This window comes from Meleagris gallopavo, chromosome Z (assembly GCF_000146605.3).
Source record: "Meleagris gallopavo isolate NT-WF06-2002-E0010 breed Aviagen turkey brand Nicholas breeding stock chromosome Z, Turkey_5.1, whole genome shotgun sequence".
Taxonomy (NCBI): domain Eukaryota; kingdom Metazoa; phylum Chordata; class Aves; order Galliformes; family Phasianidae; genus Meleagris; species Meleagris gallopavo.
This window is the reverse complement of record NC_015041.2, coordinates 26,209,976-26,220,094: the sequence shown is the minus strand read 5'-3', so window position 1 is coordinate 26,220,094 and position 10,119 is coordinate 26,209,976. Positions and strand designations below refer to the sequence as shown.

The 10,119-nt window shown below is 37.5% G+C and overlaps 1 long non-coding RNA gene across 1 annotated transcript; it reads left to right on the top strand.

Annotated features, from left to right (window-relative positions):
* The first annotated feature begins 1,377 nt into the window (after window positions 1–1,377).
* Window positions 1,378–8,586, top strand: LOC104915015. The gene is made up of 2 exons (XR_796211.2): window positions 1,378–1,533; window positions 8,418–8,586. It is a non-coding gene; the product is annotated as an uncharacterized LOC104915015 (long non-coding RNA).
* The last annotated feature ends 1,533 nt before the right edge of the window (window positions 8,587–10,119 follow it).

The following is a 10,119-nucleotide window of genomic DNA, read 5'->3' as shown; positions in this document are numbered from 1 at the left end:
AAAATGTTAGGAGTAAAAGAGGAAATACGAGTTTTGAGGTCAGAGATGAAGTGATTGTATCTTATATCTGCTGAAGATATTAATTCACAAACTTGATGTTTTCTATGGAAAATAATTTGCCAACAGATTCTAGAGTATCACATAATTGATCTCTTCTGGTGGAGTAACCCACAGTGAGAAAGAAATTTTGAAATATCCAGGGCTCAAGTTTTTCTGCGTTGGTGATTTATAGCCTCATATTCCAAAGTCTGATTTTTCAGATTGCAATGCAGAACAGACAGAATAACTTAGTGCATCTACTGTATTGCTGCTGCACAGCAGTTTCCAGGGTCAGAATTGGAGAAAAGTTAGAAAAAAAATCTTTCCAAGCACCTCACCTAGGAGGCTTGGTGTCCAGTTTCATCAAGGTTTGTTAGGTTGGGCATGGTTATCCCTCCTCATAATGTTACAAAGCTTACTGACCACTTTCTGCATCCTCAAGTACTAAGTTTAATAAGGTAGTTGGTAAGTCTTTCCTTTTGGTTGGTGTTGGTTAGAGTTATTTGCTAGAGGAGTTGGCAGGACACGATTTTTGTATGGGCATATGATCAGTGAGAAGCGTGTTGAAGCAAGAGCAAAACTGGACTGTAGCTGGGAGAGACAGGACGTGCGTACACCTTTCATCTGGATACTTCAAAAGTGTTCAATTGTAATTGCTAAGCCAGATTGGCAGACTGATTTCAAAGCTAATCTTGAATGGAATTTCTTAAGCTAGAAATGTGTTCACTTTTTTTTTTTTAATAAACCAATGAAGGAAACTTAATATTGAATGAATAAAACTTTTCAATTTTATCAACTGTTTAGGGAAAGTATCTAAAGTCTGTAGAGGGGGGAAAAAAGTTCTCTGATAAATGGTCCCTTCTGAGATGTACTGTAACGCATTATGCAAAAAATCTGGAATGCACATTGCCTTAAAGCAAAAAGAACTCAAGACATGTTTCTCTCATCATCATTTTCACAGTGGTGGAACTGCATTTTCTTGAGAAAAGGAGATTTCTGTTCTTTAGGGCACTCGGTATTTTAAAAGTGAGTAACTGCCTAAAATGGAATATTTATGACTGAGCTGTCAGATCTGATTAATATGATACGCCAATAGAGGAAAAGTAATATAAATATTTAAGTTCAGATGTATCCATATCAGCTGTTTCTTAAAATTAATGGGGACAAAAGCTCATATTTTGTAGAATTTAAGCTTTCCCATATGCTTTAACATTTTGGCCTTACTCTGTTATTGTTCCTATGTCAGTCAGTCCTGGTAAGTTTCTATATGAGGGAATATTTCATACAAGGCAATTTAGTTAAAATCTGTTAGTGTTATGTGTAACTGAAGTTTTCTGATGTTGTTTTTTCTCAATTAGGTGAAAATGAAATCCTCGAGAAGTTATACAACATAGCAAGCAAGAACAAGATATGGAGGTCCTATATAGGCATGGGTTATTACAACTGCTCAGTGCCACAGCCCATTGCACGGAACCTTTTGGAGAATGCAGGATGGTAATGAACAACATTTTCTTGCTAAATACATATTTGTAAAATTTGAACATGTTTGAAATTCACCGTGCAACTACTGCAGACATATATGGCCCAAATCTATTTTTATCATTAAGGCTGTTCTGTATTAGGTACTAGTATAGGATGTAGATGCAGGAACTGTGTTGCTGTTATTGAAGCTAGAGAGAAGAAAGAAAATTCTTTCACTTTAGAAGATACATTTTCTGTAAAATATTTCATAGGATAGTAGAATATTATTGACCTAGAAGTCACAACTTCTATATACAGTTATCAAACCAAGAATGTTTCAGTTTGCTTTAAGGAAGTGTAAAAACTTAATTCTTGAACTTAATTCTTTCACTTTCAAGAATTCTTTCAATTCTTTAAGCTTCTGCTTAAAACTAAAGCAGCAACCTCTTCCACTGCATTTTTGGTTGAATGTAATTAAATATGCAGTAGTTTGATTATTATTTTCTTATGAGTTAGAAGGCAGCCTTGGAAATGTCAGAGGCTTTTCATCTTAAAATTCTATTCCCTCAACCTCCCCGCCTCCCCCCCTTTTTTTCTTCTTTCTGAAAGCAGAGTTTCAAGAAAGTGAATCTGTATTCACAAAGTATGTTCTTGTCTGAACAAATAATTGACTCCACTGGTGCCTCAATATAGGTAGACAGTGATAGTTGATAATTCGTTTTTGGAAGAACAGAGGGCATTTTGATCTCATCATTCAGTGGATGTTTAGCTTTTTGAGACAAGCCTGACTTATGGACTTGAATTGGACTCATTTGGTTTTGGCTTTTCTCAAATGTAAAGAAGAAATACTTCAGTGCATTAATTTGTCTTTTATAAACAGTGTTAGATTAAATAAAAGTGGAATTTTTTTCTCTTCATGGTCTTTTCTTGACAAAAGCACTGAAGCTTGTTTATAAACATTCATTTACTGTTGACATTTTTCTAAGGAACTGTAACTCATGCAATAGAGAAACTAAAATTGATGTGGAGTCTCACTGCATCACACAGAATGTCATTGGTACGTTTCATTGTCTCATTTCGTTTGGAAGCTCCCTTATTTGAAGTTAATGACAATCTTTTTTTTTTTTTGTACTGTATTAAGACAGTAACGGTCATCTTACTTACCAAGTAAATTTGATTTTAATAGAAGCGGTTTTTAAAGGTTATTTATATTTAGAGGTTGTAAAAAATCACTGCTTCTTAGATACTAAATCTTATGAGTTTCCATAAATGGATCTGCATTTATATGGATTTATATCTGCAGACGTTCAAGACTTTGAAATATTTGGTTTGAGTGCTTTATTTGTGTCTCAGACTTTTGAATTGACTACAGAGTTGCACTTTTTTGTATTTAAGGAATCTACGCAGTGTGTATAAGCCGAACTTTATTTGGCTTCCTGTCCTCTTTTACAAAATATGTAAACTAAGTATTTCAGTAGAGTGCAACAAATAACCACTTGCTAAAGATGGTAGAAAGTGGACCAAAAGGAACTGTATGTTTTGAAATCCTAACAAATTATGTAGTAGTATTAAAATGACTGGTAGATTGCATCCAGAAATCTCTTCTTGCAGTGTCCAGTAAAACCACATAGCTAAAATCCTAACAGCTAAACCTGCAGAAGAATAAAAAGAACTATGTTTGCTGGGGGGACAGAAAGAAGGAAAGTGTGAGGGAACTAATGCTCTCTCACATGCAGACTTTATGGAGGCTGCTTAAAGAAATCACAGCTCTGCTTATGTCATCTGAGTGTTTAACTATCAGTGTTAACGCAGTGTGCATTATGGAGCCGGGGAAATGCTGCAAGTGCAGGTTTATTGTTTCTGCCCAATTCTGGCTCTCTCATGTGACTGCTTGGCACTCATTAGAGCAAAGTTTGCAAGATGAATTTGAAAAAGAATTCTTGTAGAAGTCGGTGAGCACAGAAATGGAGGACTTTCAGTTTTTTGAAGCAGTTGAATTTGCTAGAAGGAGGTAGGAAATGCAAAGGTGGATTTTAGGAGAAAATTATTTTTGAGCAATGTATTTTCAGCTGAAAATGAACCTCCTGATCTACAGTAGTGGATCTGCTTTCTTTTAATTTGCCAGAAACATCTTCCCAAATCTCAGGTTCTGCTAAGAAAATAACACTGCTGGAGTTGCAGAACTTCCTGAAGTATCAGGACAACAGTGTATAGTATCTCTGTTTGCAATATAAGCTTAGTTTTAAATAAAACTGTCTGACAGTACCATGCACTAATTAACTGCCTAGTAGCATTAGAAAATATTGGGCATCCTTTCCTTTTAAGCCGGAATCCCATTTGAAAAAGATCCATATTCATTAAAGAAGCTACTTCAAAACCTTTTGGGTAGATATTCTTTATACAGTTTTATATCCAACAAACACTTTGATTCAAAGGAAATAAGCAGAAAACCTTCTGTAGTGAAACAGGGTTTTACTGGAATGCAGCAACTAAAATTCCTGTCTTCTGGTGAGGCATATGATTTAGTCACAGAGTGACTAAATTTATTTTTGATACTTGGTTTGCTTTTGGTCTTGGATACTAGCTGCTAACAATGCCTTGTTCCTGGCACTCTGTAACTGGCAGTTCTATACCAGTAGTGGATGGATGCCTTAGATGTATTTTCCATACACTACTGAGTTGTTAAGAACAAAAATATTAGTCTGCTTTTTTTTTTTTAAAACAAGAAGCAGGTCAGTATGTATACTTGCTTTATCTTTAGAGAAGAGAGTGCAGGCAGAGGGATTTGTTTGGGGGCATACTACCCATTATATGACATCCAGCACAGGCCCCTCAACTGCGTAAATACCCCACCTGTCTACTGGCTTGAATGAATTTATTCTGCTATGTCCCATTTTCACATGAGTTTTTTTACACCAAATGTGCTGAACTCTTGCCTTAGTAGCACTCATATTTGTCGCATAATGTGAACATAAATGAATGACTAAAGATATGAAGGATATTTGGCTTCATAATCAGCTTGTAGGGTGATTAGGCTTTTTTGTTAACATATGAGTTTCTTATTAAGGTATATCAAAACAACATAGTATTTACATTACTATAACAGATACAAAGAGCACAATAACACTATTTGATAGTATTTTGTAGCGAGAATTTGCTCTATTTTTCAACATAGTCACCACCATTAGTTATACATCCTCACCAGCAATTAACAAAAGTGCGTATGCTGAGCCTGTACCAGTGGAGGTGACCCACTGTCACCACAGCTGAAACACACCACTCACCACCTCTCTGTGCTCACATTGAGTGTTTGGTCTCCAGAAACATTAACCAAACATCAGTGAATGTCAGTGGGTGCCATTTTTTCTGTGTGGAGGAATTCAGTTCTTTGCCTTTGCTTCTTATGCATTTGCATGTCAGATGCCATTTTGTCCCTCTGCTGCCATCTGTTGCATGGCAACAAAAGAATAGAATCATAGAGTGGCTTAGGTTGGCAGGATCTTAAAGACCCCTTGTCTGAATGACCTGCCATGAGCAGGGCTACCACCCACTAGCTCAGGCTGCCCCAGGCCCCATCCAGTCTGGTTTAGAACACCTCCAAGGGTTGGACATCCACAGCTTCTCTGGGCAACTTGTTCCTGTACTTCATGACTCTCTGAGCAAATAATTTTTTTCTCAAATCTAGCATATATTTCCTCTATTTTTGTTTGAAGCTGTTCTCCTTGTCCTGTCACTATCAGACTGTGTAAAATGTCAGTCCCCATCTGCTTGTAAGCTCCCCATAAGAACTGGAACGCATAATGTGATCTCCTATGCAGCCTTCTCTTCTCCAAACTAAACAGTTCCCCAGTTCCTTCAGCTTTTCATGAAAGAGGTGCTCCAGATCTCTGATCATCTTCATGGTCTTCTTCTGGACCCAACCTGCAGCTGAACTGCTTGTACTGGAAACCCCAAGCCTGGACATAGTACTTCAGATGGAATCTCCTTGACCTGTTGGCCACCCCCTCTTTTGATGCAGCCCAGGATAAAGTTGGCCTTCCAGACTCCAAACATGCGCTGCTTCCTTTTTGTCCAGCCGGACTCCCAGTGTAACTGAACGTTGGTGGGAAAATTCAACCTCTGTTGTCCTGCCATGAACATACACCTTTGATGCTGTGGTACGATGTAATAAAATAGGAGGCATTACTTTTAGAGCACAATATTTGCGTATCTTTCAGCCCCTTGAAAATCTGTGAGACATTTTGTAACATTTGCAGTGGAACATGGTGCAGAGATCTCCAAAGTACTTTCTATCTTTTTTATCCACAGATATAAAGTATGTAAAAGTAAAGTAATCGTACCAAGGATATCAGCAATCTTAACATCACCTTTGTAACATAGTAGGCAGTAGTACTTAGCTCTCATGCATTGCATTGTAAAATTTACTGTATATGATACAAACTTTAAGCAGTTATCTTCCTCTTGCAGACTAAGTACAGAAAGCTGCACAAGCAACTCACAGACTGCCAAATTGGCAGGAAATTCAGTGTCTGTGCTTTGACTGGAAACTGGCATGTCTCCATGCCTATCACAGGACCATCCTGCTTTCTCGAACCCACAAATAAGATACTGCTTATGTAGGTTGGTTTGAAATTATGCTAGAGGTCTGTCTTTACTTTACATTCCTGTTACTTTACTGTCAGATCTCAAAAAGAAACCTCTGTGACTGGAAATACAAATAAACGCCAGCTCTGACAATACATGAGATTCGTGTTGTGGATGTCTAAAACTTCAAGAACTTATGTTATAGTGGAAGTATTATGTTGCTTATGAGTACAATAACTTTCCAGAGATTTAATAAGACTATAGAAGAAATTACTGTAGGAGATATATGGTGAAATGTTTTGACTGTATTTTAGGAAACAACTTAGACATACTCTCACATCTTATTGACTGTGCACTTGCAAGTACTAATCAAGAACTGCTTCACTGAGTGTTTTTTGATAATGGAGTCTATACACATTCTGCCATTTCATTAGTATTTCCCAAAGGAGATATTTTAAGGTAAAGTAGAAGCAAGAGCTAACTTTAGCATAAAGAAGCTGTAATTGTTATTTTTGCAGTTAATGTATCTGTTTTCCTGTTAAACCTAAAACAACCCCAGCTCCTATGTACAAAAACTGCTCCTTTGTAAAGCAGAATTTTTGATCAGCAGCCTAGACGTGGGCTGAAAGCGTGCTTCCTGGATACAGCTTGCTTTGATGCCAGTCTGACGATGCCAGCCTTGCAGGGACACAGTATTTAAGTGTCTTTCTAAACCTTCCTCAGTGTCTTGAAATTGATATTTATGTAAATGTTTCTGAGTGCAGAATGAGGCAAAGAGTGAAAAAAAACCCAAACATGTTTGAAATAGCTACAAAAGTGACAGCCATTTAATATCAAACTCCTGACTGGTCTGACACAGGCTTCAGAAAGACTTTGTTAGCTTCCCATGGAAAGTTTCCTGTGTCATGACCCATCTGTCACTGTGAACTTCTGAGCCCAGGTCTGCAGAAGCAGTTTTGGTCCTGAATGATATCAACTGGAGATGGTATTTTCCTCCAATTTTCTTGGTGGGGGGGGGAAGGCAGTTTGCAGTTTGTATTCCTTGTCATTACAGAAATTTAATTTGAATGTTGATGCTATTGAACTTCCACATGCAAAGTAGCCACTAACCTAGGCAGAAGAGAGGTGCTGGTTGGTTTGTTTTTTGGCTTTTTTTTAATGTTGTTTTGACAGAGAGATAGTTTAGTGTACTTTTTAGATTTGATCTGTGCAAATGTTTACTTCAAAAATGAGTTTTACTTTTAAGGATTTGACTTGTAAATGACTTTAGGAACATCATTTAATGTGAAGTAAAGATTGTCATAAATATTCAGGCAGGAGTTGGATTGCAGACTAAAACCAGCTGTTTTATTTGAAGAAGTTGTGGAGAAGTATCGTTATTTTGTGAAAGTATTTAGATGCTTGAACAGTGCCAATCAATCTTTAAAGAAAAGATTATGTGTTTAAATAAATGTTTCAGTTTTACTGAAGATTTCTTCACTAGTGAAACTGTTAAACATGATCCATGGTTATTTGCACTAGTACTGGAATTAAAGATTTCACTGTTGAACTTTGTGTCCTTACTGAAATTGGTAATTTTTATTTCAACATTTTTAGCATTCAAAAACATAGCATTTATCTGATGTGTTATCCTTTCTCCGCTGGAGCAGTAGGATTGAGAACTATCAAATTTACAGCTGCTTAGTTTAAGAATAGATTTAAAGAAAATAAAACAACAAAGAATGGAGAAACTTCATTTAAAAACTATTTGATTATAACCTGTGAATAGAAATCCTTTTAAAACTGCCTACTTGCAGTTCCCTTATGCTAATTGTCCATTCTCAAGAAGTGGTGTGTTACTAAGCCTGAACCTGAGAAGTGCCAAGTGCCTTTCCTCCCGTGAGTGCAGAGTGCTTGGCAAGCACAAGATTTCAGAAACAGCATGTTGACAGATAGCAACAATACTTGGATATGCTTGAAATAAGCATGCTTGTTCAGACACAGTGACGTGACTCAGTTCTCCCACATTCTGATCCTACTACACCTTTCTCTTCTCCAGTAAGCAATCCTATGACAACTTTAGAAGTAATTTCTCTTTTCAAAATGGAGGAAGATAATTCATCTGTAAAAAGCCAAGTCAGAATGAAGTAAGGAGATACCCTCAGGTTTTCAGAAGAATAATAAATTACAACAACCTAAAAATAAATGTTTCCTAACAGATTTTCTAATTGGTGGATCATACTCAACAATATAATTTTGGGTTGTTTGTGTTGTTGTTGTTGTTGTCATTGTTTCTTAATGGTATAAGCCTGTTAGGTATTCTGTTACCCAGACTTTGAATTCTTTCCTTACAGGGTTACCCAGTATACTCCTTACCAACCTGAGGTCTCCCAGGGCAGACTGGAGAGCCTGCTAAATTACCAGACCATGGTGTGTGATATCACAGGAATGGATGTGGCTAATGCATCTTTGCTGGATGAGGGGACAGCTGCTGCAGAAGCTATGCAATTATGTCACAGGTACTATGTTTAAATTTATGATTAAATTACAGCAGGAAGGAATTTGGTGTTTGAAAGACATCTCAGCTGTATAGGCATGAGTTGAGTTTAAATTGACCTTTTCAAGTTTTCTTGAAAACTTTTTCAAGTTTTCTTGAAAACTTTTTCAAGTTTAAGTGGCCTTTTCACTGTGAGCAAATTGCTCAATAGCTAAGGCTCATGCTAGTAAGCCTCACAAGCAGTTGCCAGTGTTAATGTGAGTGTTTGAACAATTTCAAGCCTTCAGAAATGTAAGGACCCAGTAACTAGAGTGAAAGGCTGGAACAAGGAATGCTTACCCTTGGTGAAAGAGGATCGAATCTGTGAGCATTTATGAAAACTGAGCATACGTGAGTCCTCAGAGGCTTATAGAACAGGTTTCCTCTCCAGAGGGGTCTGAAGTCAGCGTGCTCCAGTCTTCAGTTGACTCACCAGGGACTCATGGACCCTCTGACTACCCATCATCTGAGTCCTCATGCTGGCACTCAGACTCCAATATGCACATATATGCATCACAAATACAGAGTGCCTTGCCCAAAGAAAGGAAATTAAACCAGAAGAAAGGAAGACTACACCATTCAGAGGTGTGACTTAGCCAAATAAGTGCATCAGACAACAGCTGGCCCCTTTTATCCTCTTATCCCTCAATTTTTCCATACTTATTCCTCCCAAAATCACTTTGATCTATGTTTTCCTTTGATTCTTCCTACTAATATCCCATAATAAGCCCTGAAATGCCTTCCCTGCATCCCATAGTATATCTCACACTTCTGGGATAGCTCTCAGGTTGCCAGGCAAAGTATCCCTTCTTCTGAGACTTTGTCTTGGTTCCCACCTTCCTCTGTGCTTGCAGAGTTGACTTCTAGTGGACTGTTGTCTCCTGAGATGGATCTGGAAGTAACAAGGACAAGGTGTAACCTGTGGTCTCCATCTGCCCTTGCCTTGCAGGTGCTCCCTTATGGGGCTGCAGAGGAGCTTAACCTTACAGTCTGTGACATCAGACTCTCATTGTCCTATCCAAACAGACTTTTAGAGGACTGTACTGTAAAAGTAATTGAAAGGAATCTGTAAATCAAATGAAGTCTGAGGGGCATTACTGAAGGTACTGGAAGTCTCTATTATCAAGGAGGAAACTATACTGTTGTTCAAAATGTCAGCCTGACATATAGTCAAGCCATTTTACTGGAGAAAACCAGGCAAATATGCAAGGTTCTGTTTTATTATTTCAGTAGCACCTGTTAAGTTATCCAAGGAAATGCAAGGAATCTGTATTGGAGAATGCAATTGTACTTCTTTATAAGAGTAGTTGTGAATGAAGGCATTCTTGACGCTTTGTCAGCTGCCTCCCAGTCCTGTTTCATAGCCTGCTTTAATTTTTGTTACATTTGAATCTCACTGGAGTGTCTGCAAAGAACTTTTTTATTCTAAATTGACTAGAACTTTCTCTCATATACTCAACCTACTTATGAACATCAGAATTTGCAACTTCCTTTTTACTTTATGAAAACTAACATATAGA